This window comes from Eucalyptus grandis, chromosome 3, assembly GCF_016545825.1.
Source record: "Eucalyptus grandis isolate ANBG69807.140 chromosome 3, ASM1654582v1, whole genome shotgun sequence".
Taxonomy (NCBI): Eukaryota; Viridiplantae; Streptophyta; class Magnoliopsida; order Myrtales; family Myrtaceae; genus Eucalyptus; species Eucalyptus grandis.
This window is the reverse complement of record NC_052614.1, coordinates 64,255,849-64,272,798: the sequence shown is the minus strand read 5'-3', so window position 1 is coordinate 64,272,798 and position 16,950 is coordinate 64,255,849. Positions and strand designations below refer to the sequence as shown.

The following is a 16,950-nucleotide window of genomic DNA, read 5'->3' as shown; positions in this document are numbered from 1 at the left end:
TTTACGGTCAAATAAATTAGTTTGGAGTAAATTTATCATAAATGTACCAGTTTAGGATTTTTATGGTCAGTTGGGGTAAATTTGTCACAAGAATGTCTGCACCAATTTAGAGTTTTTATGGTAAAAAAAAAATAGTTTTGATAAATTTGTCGGGTGTCTTGGGTTTGAGGTTTTCAAAGTATTAACCCTAATTTAAATGAAATATGTCACCAATAACAATTCTATGAAGTTGATGTTTGATGAAGAAAATTATACGGACTTTGTGCGTGTCATGGTGACTTTAAATTGTAAAACTATAAAGCCCGTTCCTTCACCCTCGCCCAAATTGGGTGAAATATCAATAGGGAAGCCAACAAAACATCAACAAATGCTAAAAAGATTAACCTCTCCATAATGAACAGAGTCTTTTGAATGCATCAATAGACGGTTCACCAATTTCGATCTATTCTTAGTGTTCATTACCAAAATGTACCAGATGGTTGTCTCAATTAAAAAAAAAAAAAAGGAAAAGGAAAAGGAAAATAATGTAAAGAAAGACTAACTATCAAATAATGCCCTCATCCATGTCTATGACCATTCTTTACGTTTACACGTTGACACATACTTTCAAAACTATGGAGAGAGGGAGAGAGAGAGAGAGAGAGCCAAGCCTGTGTGTCTAAAGCATGTTTCTGTGTTTTAACAGAGCGGAAGCGTTAGATAGTCAAGAGTCACAGGAGTTTTAAGGAGGAACTGATCTATATATCTTTTGGAAACATCTCAGAAAGATTTTTGGCAAGTAGAGGCCAACGTGGCTAAAGTGGCTCACGATCTCGGTAAATGCACTTGCCAATGCTGCTCATAGTCCCATCCACATGGAAATTTTTGGTCTCTCTTCCTCAGCCCGTTATATTTTCAATCCTTTGTAGGCAGCAACACGCCCACCTCGTCCAGAAAAATCTTGTCAAGCACGCAGAAAGTTGCATGCACAGTGCAATCTATGTAACTATCGTGGAAAAAGCTGACAGACCCATCCGTTGAATCGCAGGAGAGTCGGTGCTCAGACGTGTGTGGCATTTCCTTTTCATTTCCTTTCTTAAAGTGTGGCATGTACAAACAGCTAATTTAGGGGCAAAATAAGGCGGAAGCGGCTAAACTATTGCCTCCATGCGTAAACATAAACAGATTATTGGTTGTATATGATGTAGGTACCCCATTGGAAGCTCTTCTCTAAGTTCATTATGCCCATTCGTACGAGTTCTGAAAGTATACCGGGCGGGTTGACAGGCTTCCACTCTGGATGGCAAACTCTAAGCTCCTTCCCTTCTGTATACATTTAAATCAGCATGAGTATCGTCTAATCTTTGGGACAAGTAGGTCTGACACTGGATGGGCGGAAACCTGCAAATTGATGCAATTTTGAACAAACTTAGGATCCCATGCTGGTGTAAATTTGCTAATTTGCACCATGTCTAATCACTAATGGAGTAGCTATGTTATATGCAGCGCCCAAATTCCTGAGCGAAAAAGATCCAACCCTGTAAAGAGAGTGTGCGAGCATGTGGTTGATCATTTCAATTCATCAAATCTGGGACAGGTCAATGCCTAATTCACGAGTAAACATATTTTCCTCATGAAACATGGAGTTAAACTTGATGCAGTCCTCTTAACAGTGCTTGAATGATCCTTGGATATGCAATATCCACTTCAACATGCATTCAAAGCAGAGCGCCAGCCAAGCACAATGCATAAAGACATTCAAATTGGGGAGGAGAACTAGCTCTTAGGACTGAGAACTGATAAGAGATGAAGTAGAATTGTGGTATCTTGTTGATATATAGGAAAGTAACTAATTTGCATAAGACAACTCACTTCGGAGGATTTTCCTCAGACATACATGTTGGCAAGCACTCAATGAGACAATCATGGTTAGGCTCCAGGAAGGAGGCAATCTGCATTTTGTGAGAACATGAGCATAAATAGAATCTTTTTCTAACAGAAATATTAGCAAAAGAAGTCAATAAGAATGGAGAACGTAATGAATGAAAGATGCTAACTAGGGAAGGCAAAACAATTAGGCTTCTTTTGCAAAATCTAATGTGGATCATCCTTGACGATAATCTCAAGTTGAGAAGAATTTCCTAAGAGTATGATCACAAGTTCAACTGAGTTTCCCCTAGATCGTGATCTCAAAACTAGGACCTTTTTTTTTGAATCAGCTTACAACTATCCAAGATCAGCTTCAACTGCCCTTTTTCTGGTTGGAGTAGTCACGACTTGGGTCACCAATCAATCAGAATTTTTCAATACATTCAACAATGCTTAAAAGTTCTCTTAAAGGCATCTGAAGAATATTTCAAAAGATGAGGAGAAATGCATATTTGTGTGTGTGTGTGTGTGGGTGGGTGGGTGGGTGGGTGGGTGGAAAGAGAAGGCCTTACAGAATACCGTTCTTGACCATTCCCTATAACTCGATGGAGCGTGGACCTGATTGCAAAAGCAAAGCAAAAGTATAGATTTGACAAAATGAAGCAAAAAAAGAAGCAGCGACTCAAATTCAAAAAGAGAAAGAATAGAGAATGACTTGCTAAATATAGAGAATAGCAGGACACCAACTAGATTCAAGCAAAAAGCTCATTTCATATATCATTTAAACATGTTCTCGTGCATGATGACAATGCATGTTAAGCTGTTTCTGTCATCAGAGATCCCAGAACACATGCAAAGTTTAGTATCCAAAAGTTGACCAATAAGAGCTGAGTGATAATAAAAGCACTAGAATAGCAAATTTATTGTTTGATATTCATAAATTCGTCTCCGCGTACAAATTAATGTAGGTCACCAAAATATCATACCATCTTCAACAACCGTGTTTAACATGGAAATTTTCCTGACCAATGTCAAGAGTAGATGCTCTTTTGCTACTAATGGGCCACTGATATCAGAAAGAGCCAAGAGAGTGCAACAGAAGAAATTCTGTTGGAGTTTGGGACAGGTTAACAATATATAGTAGCCTGCCATAAGATAATCTCCAACCTTCATGTTCAAAGCTTTCCTCTTGCCAATTTATCTATATAGACTGTTATTAAAGCATATTACCTGAAAATACAATTGCTCCATCGTTCTAGCATATCACCAAGATTCACTATGAATGCTCTGTACAAAATAGTCACAGAAAGAATGTTACTTTTCAGGATTACTGTGAGATTCTTCTGTTCCGTATTTGTGATGATTATGTATAACTGAATCTAAGCAATAATCTAAACAACTAAAAGAGGGTAATTACATAAGTAATTTTAAAATGCATATGATGCATGGTAGTTCTATGACTGTCGACCTGCTCAAAATTAACCAGGAAAGAATGGTGGAATACCATTGTGAGAATGTGTGTAAGAGTGTTTTCTTGAAGAGGGAGGGAGGGAGGGAGGGAGGGAGGGAGGTTCATCAGCAAGGCATCAAAAGGATTAAACTGATCGAAGTTAATATGTACACTTAGATGCAAATTGCAGAAAGGAATATAAATGTGGATGAGGGCACCTCTCTAAGTTAATAAATGGAAATCCATCTTTATCGCCCATCTGACAATATTACTCTCTCTAAACTAGAATATCGCTGCCTTTGTACAATCAAGAACTATAGTAGCAGATCGGGGGTCAGACAAAGAAGCATTTTTTGTCAAAAAGTTGTCACAAGTATTGGGGTAATATTCCACCTAACACTGACATGAAGCAATCTTTTAATCATGCGTATAAGGGGAAACAGTGCACATTCCCCAATAAACCACAAGTACAAGATTAAAACAAAGTTATTGCAAGTTATATTTGTAAGCCATGAATCATAAGAACATAAATCCTAACATGATGATCTTCCACCAAAAGCATTACTCTAAATATGAGATCTCTAACATAATCATCTCAAATTCACCATTGTAATGCAGTTGGGCTTTACCCTCTCATAGGTTGCACATATTCCCATTTCAGAGGTTTAGCATCCTTGTTCTTGCAAATCTGAATAAGTTCAAAAAGTTTCATGCATTATAACTAGGCATAAAGTCTGCACCAACAGTTTTATAGGAGAAAGTTTCATACTTGGAGACCCGGGACATCATCTGTTGCCAACAAGGTAATAAATCCAAAGTCCGAATGTGCCCCAGCTCCATATATTCCTTTAAAGGGATCAGAGACTAGACCTAAACAAAGAAAAGAATTTCCACCGGATGAGAAGAAAAATTTGCAGGGTTTAATATAAAGTTTATTGAAGTAAAATCAACCTTCATAGTGCAACAAGCGCAAGGTCGCAATAGGCTCGCCAAGTATTTCTGGCTTCTCAAAAAAATCAGCCTCCAGATCAAGTGCTAGAGCAATGATCCTTGTAACTACTTTTGCCACATTTCTGAGTGTGCACATTTACAAATAAAAAAAAATTACGAAATTGACTACCATGCTTTGTTTATAGCAACAAATTACACTTAATCTTGCCACAAAGATCATCTAGGCATTACTCTTGGATCTAAAAGTTAAATGATTTAGAGTGGGAGACCCTATTGAATGTAATATCAGCCATCCCATTGTAAGCAATTAGACACTTGCGTTGAGGCTCTTGGTCAGTGTGATTAATGGTAAATTTCGACGGCTAAAAATAAGTGGTTCATATTGTAGCATAGTAGCTTTGGAACAATACCCCACAAAATTGTTTAATCGGCCACTACAAATAACCAGAAGAGTTTTACTTTGGCCAACACAGGATGAGAGACCAAGAGAGCATATTCAGTTCAGAAGTCAGAGGCAATTTAACTCCCATTAGGCCACCTTCAAAATTGCTCCATATCATCTATAGTAAAAACTCACAATGCTTGACAATGAAATTTTCCATCGCCTGCCTCCATCTTGGCAATATATCTAGTCAAAATACAACAATGAAACCAAAATAAACATCCACAATCAACAACTGATTTATGTCAGACAGAAATTACGTTAAACAGCAGTTTACCCTCAGAAGGCCAGAGGTTTGGTCCAAAATGAGGCTTCTGCGCACGAGATCGTCCTCTGGTACTTCCACTCCTATGTAGTATCCCTCCTTATAATCTCCTATAAAACGTCAATAAATTCATTACTGCTCGAACAATCTTCAGCAGATGATAAGCAGATGGGTAATAATAAGTTTCAGCCAAAACGTTGTCTTAGAGCTTAGCACTTCGAACAACTAGCTCCATCTTCTGTGTCAGTTCTCTCCAAGAATAAAATCAAAAATAGGAATAATAACTAATTCATCTTCGTTTTCTAGGACCTGCTGCTCAACCACCACCTGATTCCAAGAAGCTATCAAAATTACCAGCTATTCATCTATGTCCATTTTAAGCAGTAAAATCTTCAGCAAGATGATCAGACACAAACCGTTTATCTGATTTGCAGGGTCGAGGACCTGATCGAACAGAGGAGTGTAGCCTCGGTGCTTCTCGTTCCTCAGCAGCTTCATCTTCTCGCTCAAAGGCAGACCGAAGAACCGCCTGCTCTGGACGAACACCTCCTCCATCAAGTCCTGGCTGACTCCATGATTGATCACGTAGAAAAAGCCGGAATCCAAGCACGCCTGAGGCCAACGGATTGGATTCATCCGTCAGCGTCCCTCTCGACTCAAAAAAAAAACCTCGGTTTCCTCGGTTTCATGTACCGGAAATCGAACTGAAAATAGCGGAAAAAGGCGGAAGAATCGAAGACCTGTTTGAGCAGGGAAACCGACCGTCGGATATCGGAGCTCGAGAGGTCGATAAGATTGAGACTTGAAGCCGGAACTCCGGCGACGTCGACGGCGTTCGCGTCATCCATGCTCGCCGTCCCGTTCGCCTGACTGATTTCACGGTGATGATGACGACCGACGATGATCGAGGCCGGACGGGAATTTGAGTTGCAGGTGCTGGATGAGAAGTGGCTGAAAAAGAACGAGAGAAAACGACGGCGTAGGACGAATAAAGAATCGGCAAAGGCATGCGGCCATCGGTGATGCCCTCGTTCCCCGTCTTAATGCTTTCTATAAATTTTAAAGCATTTTTTCTGTCTAATTATTCCATTCGGTATAACTAATCATTTTTAAGAAAATATTTTTTAATTTATTATACGAAATAAATGGATCTTAAAATTGGAAAGACCTTTAAAATATTTATATTTACATGCATGTTTATTGTTTTTAATTTACTCTTGTGATACTTCATTTTTGAATAGTTAAGAAAAACACAGGTTCTAGGAGAGCCATTCCATTGCCCTTACATACTAGTAAGGCCTTATCTCAAATGAAAAGATTTTTGAAGGATATCAACAATTAGTATTTTAAAATCTCTTATTTAATTCATTAGATAAGATGTCGTTGTCTTAATGCTCTATTTTATGTAATGCAACTATAAAATGCGTCAATACAAATAGGGTCAGCATCAAGACTGATTCAACCCACGAACGTATTGAATTAGTCTAGACAAACTGGTTTAAGGTTGAATTTAAGGAAAATCGATCGATTTCCACTTCAACAAACTTAGAACCAGCCTAAGATTGGCTTGGTTCCTAGTTCCAACATCAATATCGCCAATTCTACCCAAGAATTGACATAAACAGGTTCCTCAGGTTGAACCGAAAATTGAATTATGGTTTTCACCATGAATAAACAACCACATATGTATTTCACCAAATATGCTATGAAGTGAAAAGGTGGAACTCCTACACTTTATTGGAAGAATTTGTTTTTACACAATATAAAAAGCAGACTAATTTCCAAGTAGAACCAAGAATCACTAGGACCAGGAAAAACTGGTTCCATAACCAATCGATTTAGTTCCCAATATCAAAAATTTGAAAAGCGAAACAGACCTACTCGAGATTGTCACGATTTTGAGTGTAATAGGCGGAGCAATAATGTCATAACATCTCTTTCCACTACATATTTCCATTTCAATCTCTCGCGTAATATATTAAGTCTTCAAAATACAAGAAAGCTAAAAGAGCATAATTAACTAGGGTGCGTTTGGTAACGTTTACATTTAAAAATTGTTTGCAACAAATAAAAAAAAAAGTGTTTGTTCCGGGGAATAATTTTTGAACAAAAAACGCGTTTGGTAAATCTGTTCTAGAAATATAAAAAGAATAGAAACACGTTTGGTAAGTTTGTATAATTTTTTATTTCTTTTAATTTTTAATATTTTTATTTTTATTTTCTATTTTCTTATTTATTTTCCTTTTTTTCTTTTTTTCTTTTTTTCTTTTCCTTTTTCCTTTTTTCTTCTTTTGGCCGGTCGCCGGCCGACGAGGGCCGGCGGCCTCACCCAGCCACGGCGAGGCTCGCCGGCCGGCCCAGGCGAGCTCGGCCTCGCCGGATCCCAGGCGAGATCGAGCTCGCCCGAGCCCGGGCGCGAGGCTCGGCCTTGCCGCTCCGTGTCGACGGTGACCCAGAGCCACACCGTCGTCTCCCTCCACCGCATCGGCGACCGCGCTCGACGCCTCCTCGCCGCCACCGCATCGGCGACCGCCCCTCCGCCTCACGCCCGATCGACGCATCTGCAGGTCTCGAGCCTTCGTTCGCCACCGCCGCACCGAGATCTCACCGCGCCGTGACCCATGACTTCGAGATCCGCTCGATCGTCGACCCGCCGGCCCACGACTCGACCGGCTGTCCTCGCCGCTCCGCTCCTAGACGTTCGCCGCTCGAGACCCCACGGCCGAGCCCCGCACCGCAGCCGCCGTCACCGCCCGGCGACCGCGACCCGGCTACGTCACCCGCTCACGGGTGGAGACGCTCGCGGCCCAGGCTGTCGGTGCGGAGAGGGCGGCGGTGGAGAAGCCGAATGGTCTCGAGACGAGAGGCGGGTCGGCGCCGGAGAGTGGGAGGCACGGAGAAGACGACGGTGGAGACGCTTGCGGGAGGAGAGGGTCGCAAGAGAACACGATTTTGTTTCTTTTTTGTTCCTCAAATATGTTTCAGAAATAAGAAACAAGAATTTCTTGTTTCTTATTTCTGTTCTCTTTTTGTTTGGGAACAAAAGGAACGTAAACGCACCCAAACGCGTTTCTGTTCCTTTTTTGTTCCAGGGAACAAAAACAGAAATTTTTGTTCCTGGGAACGAAACACGGTGCAAACAAACGCGCCTAGTTAATTGCTAATTTAACTCACTATTACTCTACTCGGCGTCGGGAGATTTTGCACCTACATTGAGGACAGAGCAAAAGAGGTAGCCAGGTCTTTGTCTAATGCTCTGTTTCCAATGCTTGTTCCTGAGGTTTAACGTAGCGGAAGCGTTGGCCAGTCAAGCGCGTCACGGGAGGACTTCGAGATCGGACTGATCTAATCCACCTTTGAGAAAGATCAGGAAGATTTATTGGAAAGTAGCAGCCAGCGTAGTAGCTAAAGCGGCTTACGATCTCAGATTGTGCTCTTGCTAATGCTACTCCTAGTCCCACACACGCGGAAATGCCTGCTCTCTCTCCTTCTTAGCCCGTCATATATTCAATCCTTTGTGGGCTTAGCGACACGACTACCTCATCCAAAAATCTTGTCAAATAGCCAAAAGTTGCACGTATAGTCCAACCGACCGAAACTATCGTAAAGAAGCAACCGTTCGTCCGTTGAATCGCAGGAAAGTAGGTGCCAAGAAATGTGCAAGGCGTCCCCTTTTTTATTTCCTTTCTTAAAGATTTGCATGTACAAACTGCTAATTTAGGAGCTAAATCATGGAAGCAAGAAGACCGAAGTAAGGCTGAAGCCGCTGAACTATTACTTCCATGCATAAACATAAGCAGATTATAATTGTGTATGCATATGTATGTACGCGCATGTACCCCATTCGACGCTCTTCTCTAAGCTCATCATGCACTTCTTTACGAGCTTTCAAAGCATACCCTCTACTGAACAAGTGCTGGTTGACAGGCTCCAGCTCCTACTGGCAAACTCTAAGTTCCTTCCATTCTGTATACATCTGAATCAGCATGAGCATCGCTGCATCTCTGGGCCAAGTAGTTCTGACATAAGATGGGAGGAAACCTGCACGTGAATCAATTTTGAAGAAATTTAGTTTAGGATCTGATGCTGGAGTAAATTTGCTAATTTGCACCATGTCTAATAACTATTGGAGACTCGATCCAAAAACAAATAAAAATTAATAACTGGAGTAGCTATGATAAATACAACACCTAGATCCCCACACAAAATTGTTCCAACCCCATGTGAGCATGCGACAATTGATCAAATAAGGTACAGCTCAATGCCTAGTTCCAGAATAAACATTTTTCTTCATGAAACATGGAGTTAAAACTTAGAGGGAGTCCTCTTAACATAAACAAAAAGTCCAAGGATATGAATTTGGATCATCCTTGGACATGCGATATTTACTTCGACATTCACGTTCAAAGCAGAGCATCGACACTCAAACAAAATGCATAAAGTCGGTCATTTGAATCAGGGAGGAGAAGAACTAGATCTTAGGGCCGAGATTTGACATCACAAGAAACACAATAGCGACATGTTAATGATATATAAGAAAGAAACTGATCCAGGAAGACAGCTTACTTGGGAGGATTTTCCTCTGACATACATGTTGGCAAACACTGGACGAGACAATAACGGTTAGGCTCCAGGAAGAAAGCAAGCTGCATTTCGTGAGAACATGAGCATAAATAATACTTTTAACAGAGATTTTAGCCCCAGAAAAAGAAAAAAAACTCATCAAGAAAAGAGAAGCTAGTGGATGAAATATGCAAACAAGGGAAAGAAAAACAATTAGACTTCTTTTCCAGAAAGTAACGTGGATTATCCCTGAAGATAATCTCGAGTTGAGAGGAATTCCCTAAGAGTTTAATCACCTGCTCAACTGACTTGCCACTAAACCATGATCTCAAACCTAATACCACTTTCCAATCAGCTTACAGCTGTCTTAGATTGGCTTCAATTATACTCTACTCTTCCTAGTACCCCAACCAATCGGATTTTTTTCGATAGACTCGACAAGCTTCAAATTTCTCTTGATGGCTTTTGCTGAATTTTCCAAAAGAAGACAAGAAATGCGCAGGCATGGGGAGAGAGCCAAAAGGCCTTACAGAATACCGTTCTTGACCGTTCCCTACAACTCGATGGAGCGTGGACCTGATTGCAAAGGCAAAACAAAAGTATAAATTCATATAAATTTGACAAAAAGGAGCAAAATATCAGCTAGTCAAATTCTTAAAAAAAATAATAGAGAATGACCTTGCTAATTATGGAGAATTGCAGGACACCTATAAAATTAATGCGGAAAGCTCTTTCCTATATTACTAAACACATTCCCAAGCATGATGACATTGCATGTCAAGCCTTATCTGTGGTCAGCAATCGCAGAACACTTACAAGGATTAGTATCGAAAAGTTGACCAATAAGAGCAATAATAACAAAAACTCTAGGATAATTCTTTTCTGGTTTATCATTCGTAACGTGAACTCTGTGTAGAAAGTAATGCAGGTGATCAACTTATCATTCCATTTCAACAACTGTGTTTAACTTGGACTTTTTCCCCATGGCAACTCGGCCAGTAATTAGGCAATGTCAAGAGCAGATGCTCTTGCACTACTAATGGGCTACTAATATCAACAGGAGCCAAGAGGGTACAACAGAGGAAATTCTGGTGGGGTTTGGGACAGGTTACTAATCTATAGTAGCTTGCTTTATAAAATCTCCAGCCTTCATATTCAAAGCTTTCCCCATGCCAATTTATTTGGATAGACTTCTATTAAAGCATATTACCTGAAAATACAATTGCTCCATCGTTATAGCATATCGCCAAGATTCACTAGGAATGCTCTGTACCAAATAGCCATGGAAGAATGTTACTTTTCAGGATTATTGTGAGATTGTTATGTTCTGTTGAAAAGTAATGCGGAATAAAAAAGATGCTTGAGCAATGAGATATTCTCTCCCGAAATTTTTCCCTCTCAAACTTCTTGCAACTGGACATATACCTGAAAATACAATTGCTCCATTGTTCTAGCATATCGCCAAGATTCACTATGAATGCTCTGTACCAAATAGCCATGGAAGAATGTTACTTTTCAGGATTATTGTGAGATTGTTATGTTCTGTTGAAAAGTAATGCGGAATAAAAAAGATGCTTGAGCAATGAGATATTCTCTCCCGAAATTTTTCCCTCTCAAACTTCTTGCAACTGGACATATATCATGAGACGGGTTCTAATAATTGTAGAATGTGTATAATGCTTGGTAGTTCTATGACTGTGGACCTGCACATGATTAATCAGGAAAGAATGGTAGAAAACCATCGTGTGAGTGTGTCTGAGGATGTTTGAGAGAGAGAGAGAGGGAGGAAGGGAGGATCATCATCAAGGCATCAAAAGGATTAAACTGGTCAAAGTTATTATGTATACTTATAGAGATGCAAATCACAGATAGGAAAGGAGAAGTGGATGAGGGCACCTCTCTAAGTTTCTAAATTGAAACCCATTTTTATCACCCATCTGACAACAATACTTTCTTTCTAAACTGGCATATCACTGCCTTCATATGAACAAGAACGATAGTAGCAGATCAGGGTCAGACAGACAATGATGTTTGTCAAAAAGTTGTGACTAGTCTGGGGGTAGTATCCCTCTCAACATCGGCATGAAGCAATCTTCCAATAATGCGTATAAGGGGAAACATGTTATCGTGTACATGCTCCAATAAATCAAAAGTACCAGATTAAAAGCAAAGTTATTCCAAGTTAATTTGTAATCCACAAATCACTAGAATGAAAATTTAACACGATGGCTTCCACCAAAAATGTCCAAGTTACTCTAAATATGAGATCTCGAACATATTCATCTCAACTTCTGTTGGGCTTTACCCTTTCAAAGGTTGCACATATTCCCATGCCTGAGGTTTAGCATCCTTGTTCTTGCAAATCTGAATAAGTTTAAAAAAGTTTTCTGCATTATAACCATGCATAGAGTCTGCACCAACAGTTTTACAGGAGAATATTTCATACATGGAGACCCGGGACATAATCTGTCGCCAACAAGGTAATAAACTAAAAGTCCGAATGTGCCCCAGTTCCATATATCCCTTTAGAGGGATCTGAGATTAGACCTAAAGGAATATCAAGAGGATAAAAAGAAAGAATTGTCAGGTTTATTTTGGGGAAAAGTACTAAAATAGTCCTAAACCTTTTGTATTGGCATGCAATTCGGGCCTAAACTTTTGATTGAGCCAATTTAGTCGCATAAACCTTTTCACATTGCGGTCGGTCCCAATCCCAGCTAATTTAAGCGGAAATTGCTGATGTGGCTACTGGCGATCTTACGTGGCGCCACGTAGACAAATTTCATGATTTTTATAATTTTTTTCAAATTTTTAAATTATTATTTTTTTTATTTTTTCCTTTTTGTCTCTTTTTTTCTAAAAAAAATTTCTTTTCTCCTTACCCTTGGCCTGTGAGGTCGCTGGCTGGCCAACCGACCATTGCCGGCCACAGGCTGGTCGGGGCGAGGGGCCCCGCGCCCTCGCCAGCCACTGGCGAGGGCCGCCACACCCTCGCAGGCCACTGGCAAGGGCCGCCACGCCTTCGCCTGCCACAGGCGAGGCGTCGGCCCCCGCCCAGATCCAGGCGAGGGCCTCTGCGCCCTCGTCGGCCACAGGCGGGCGCGGCAGCCCTCGCTCGTGGCAGGCGAGGGCACGGCGGCCCTCGCCCAGATCCGAGCGAGGGCCCTCGTCGGGGGCAGAGTCTTCGAGCGGCGAGCGACGGAGAGAGATGCTGCGAGGAGAAGCGCTGAGCGCGTACATGCCCTCGCTCGGATCTGGGCGAGGGCCGCCGTGCCCTCGCCCGCCACGAGCGAGGGCGCAGAGGCCCTCGCCGGCCAACGGGCGAGGGTTTCGGCCCTCGCCTGGATCTGGGCGGGGCCGACGCCCTCGCCTGTGGCCGGCGAGGGCGCGGCGGCCCTCGCCAGTGGCCAGCGAGGGCGCGGGGCCCCTCGCCCCGACCAGCCTGTGGCCGGCGATGGTCGGCCGGCCGGCCGGCGACCTCGCCGGCCAAGGGTAAAGAAAAGAAAAATAAAAAAAAAAAAAAAATAAAAAATAATTTAAAAAATCTGAAAAATTATAAAAAATCATTAAAAAAATTCCACGTGGCGCCACGTAAGACCGCCGGCCAAATCAGCAATTTCCGGCTTAAATTAGGCGGATGGGTGACTGTACCAACGTGAAAAGGTTTTAGGACTAAATTGGTCCAATTGAAAAGTTTAGGACTGAATGATACAAATCAAAGGTTTAAACTATTTTGGTACTTTTCCGTTTATTTTGTAGTTCATTGAAATAAAATCTACGTTCATAGTGCAACAAGTGCAAGATAGGAATAGGCTTGCTGAGTATTTCTGGCTTGTCAAAAAAATCAGCCTCCATATCAAGTGCTAGAGAAATTATCCTTGCAACTACTTTCGCCACATTTCTGATGAGCATATTTACAAATCAAAAAATTACGGAAGTTTGCTACCATCACTTTTTTATATCAACAGATTGCACTTGATCTTGCCACACAGATCATCTAGGCATTACTCTTGAGATATACCAGATCCAAAAGTCAACTGATTGGGAGTCCTATGCAATGAAAATTGTGACTACAATATCAGCCGTACCACTATAAGAAGTAGACACCTGAGTTGAGGCTCTTGGTCAGTGTCATTAATAGTAAATCTTGACAGCTGAAAATATATTATTCAAATTGCGGCAGAGTAGCTTTTGAACAATTTCCTAGAAATTGTTGAATCAGCTGTTACAAATAACTTGAAGAGATTTACACTTTGGCCAACATAGAAGAAGAGCCCAAGAGAGCATAAGCAGTTTGGCAGTCGGGCAGGGCAATTCAACCTCCTCGGGCAGTAGAAGAACTTGGCACAATACGAGGCAAGTGGAAGGGGAAGATGGTGACCATTGGGGTACTGGAAAAGCCCCGAATTTCCCTTCAGAGAAACAGAACATCTCCGAATTATCTTTTACTCAGATGAAATAATCTTTCACATCTTGCAACTCACAACAAAATTTAATGTCCGTGGCTCTTTATCATCTATAGCAAAAACTCACAATGCCTGACTATAAATTTCTCCATCGTCTGCCTCCATCTTGGCAATATCTCTAGTGAAAACACAACATTGAGACCAAAATAAGTACATATCACCAGCAACGGTTTGAAGTTGCACAGATATCATATTAAGCAACTGGTTACCCTCAGAAGGCCAGAGGTTTGGTCCAAAATGAGGCTTCTGTGCATCAGGATCATCCTCTGGTACTTCCACTCCTATGTAGTATCCCTCCTTATAATCTCCTAGAAAACGTCCATGGAATCATTACTATTCGACTGATCTTCAGAAAATGATAACCATATAAATAATGACAAGTTTCATCTAAATCCTTGTTGTATTGCTCATGGCTTTGTGTTAGCACTTCAAACAACTCGTTCCAAGAATAATAACTAAGTTATCGTATCTTCCTTTTCTAAGAGCTGCTACTCAGCCACCAGCTGATTACAGGAAGCTATCAAAATCACCAGCTATTCATCTAAATCTGCCTTAAGCAGCAAAATCTTCAGTAATCTGACACCGAAAAAACGGAACAAATGAAATCATCAGACACAAACCCTGAATCTGATTCCCAGCATCGAGGACCTCATCCAACAGAGGAGTGCGGCCTCTGTGCTTCTCGTTCCTCAACAGCTTCATCTTCTCGCTCAAGGGCAAGCCGAAGAACCACCTGCTCTGGACGAAGACCTCCTCCATTAAATCCTAGCCGATTCCGTGATTGATCACGTAGAAAAAGCCAGAATCCAAGCACGCCTGAGGCCAACGGGTCGAATTAATCCGCCAGCATCGTCACGAATCAAAAAACCTTAGCTTCCCTGGTTCCGGTACCGGCAATCGAATCGGAACATCGGAAAGACTGGAGAGAATCGAGGACCTGTTTGAGCAGAGACACCGACTGCCGGATATCAGAACCCGAGAGATCGATGCGATTGAGAGTCGAGGTCGGAACTCCGGCGACTTCGACGGCGTTCGCGTCGTCCATGCTCGCCGACGCTGCTCCGCCTGGCAGGTCGTTGCTCGCTTGCTGAGATCACCGTCCGTTCACCCGTCTGATTCCGCGGCGGTGATGACGACGGCTGACGGTGACGGGATTCTGAGTTGTCGGTAGCTGGTGGAGGGAGTAGGGGGTTTGAAAAGAAGAAGAAAACGACGGCGTCTATTAATAAAAAAACCTCAGCGAAGATATTTGACGCGGCATTATCATTTTGACAGAAGGCCAGCAAATTTTAAAGCATATTTCATCGCCTACGGCGTGGGTTCGGCGTAGAACAGGGAACTGCACCGAACCGGCCGCAAAAACTAATCTGATTCGAGTTTCCCACAGTTATCGATCCAATGCCAGAAAAAGTGGAGCTGATACCGTGCGGTTTGATTCCCAATTTCTCGGTCAGAACCAAATCGAGAATCGGGAATCCATAATTTGTGGTTACATTGAACTTTTTATTATTTATTTTATTTTACATTAATAAATGAAAATTTGTGTCATTGGGTTCACTTCATTGAGGAAGAAAAAAATGAAACAAAAAAAAAAAAGTTTTGCCAATTCCCAAATAAACTATAAAACCGATTGACAAATAAATTTTAGATTTCAAGGTATGCAAATTAGATTCTAACTTCTAAATAATAAGGAATGAAATCCGGCTTTAGTTAAGGTCGAATTAGAAACTTTCAAGTCAAACCTAAATTGAGTCAAGTAGTTGGCTAAGTGGTTAAGGGTTCAAGGATTTAAGCATCTCGCCTGCTATCTGAGATGAAAGGAAGCCTTACCCCATGCTATCTCTTTCAAAATGGATTATAAAATTTTTCTTAACCTATATTGATACTTATGTTAGTATTTTGATGAGAACGACTCGAAATTCTGTCAATGAGATATTGCACAGTTCCTCTCGGAAGAGAATGCCCTAACTAGCTAAAACTTTAATTAAAATTTCCAAGCAGTGTCATCAAGTGTACCTGAAATCTTGAGAGACCCAGCTCTTTTGTTTTCAAGAATGGATGAGTAGAATGAGCTCTGCCCTCAAACCTTTATATACTATCATTTCTTGATATTTATTTGCAGCTTGATGAATTGAGAAGCACGCCATACTACTTTTGGGAGGCCTGGGTTCATGTAAGGCATGTCACTAAAACTATAAATTTTATGGCCAATTGCAAGATTTTTCCGTTTTATTAGTTGCTGAAGCACGTTTTAATTTAATACCAATTTAGTGAAATGTGTTCTTGCAGAAATTACTTATCCTTAAATGCTAGTATGTATTGTTTGAAACAATTTGGCTTTTCTTTTAAGTGCACTCATTGAACGAGTGAAAAGAGAAAACGGCTGAAACAGGCAGAGGCAAGAACACTAGGTTGTGCCTTAGTTGAGAATTTACTTTTTCATATCTTGCATTAGGCACTTAATGATTGTTGTCTTCTTCATTTCTTACTTGCAGGATGATCTTAGTCGAGCAAGGATAGATTGTTTGCTATTGAGACAGAAATGTTGATTGTTTGCATTTGCTTTATTTCTTCCCCTTGTGATCTTTGTAAGAAATTTTATTTTTCTCTCGACAATGTTGAATTAATATGTACTTAAATTTGCTAACGAATTGGGCTAAGTTTGGCATTCTTATCGGATGTGGCAAGTTCCTTGTCTTGCATTCATTTCATGTGTAGACCCATAAGGAATTATGAAAAATATGTTTAACATAATCTTTACAACCCAAAAAAAAAAAAAAAAAAAACCTTCGAAACCTAACCCGATCACTCAGGTTGTATGCCATTTGGGTCTCAGGTTGGTTTTGTAGTGTTTCCGTTCAAGTCGGATATCAACCGAACTGATGACATTCCTATCTTGGATATCCAATATTAAGGAGACCCTCTCTTAAGAATATCTCACATGGGGCGGATATTTCCACACAAA

The 16,950-nt window shown here is 41.1% G+C and overlaps 2 pseudogenes; both read right to left on the bottom strand.

Annotated features, from left to right (window-relative positions):
* Nucleotides 1-1,046: 1,046 nt before the first annotated feature.
* On the bottom strand, nt 1,047-5,997 carry LOC104438227 (annotated as a pseudogene).
* Nucleotides 5,998-8,767: 2,770 nt separating this feature from the next.
* On the bottom strand, nt 8,768-15,230 carry LOC104438221 (annotated as a pseudogene).
* Nucleotides 15,231-16,950: the final 1,720 nt, after the last annotated feature.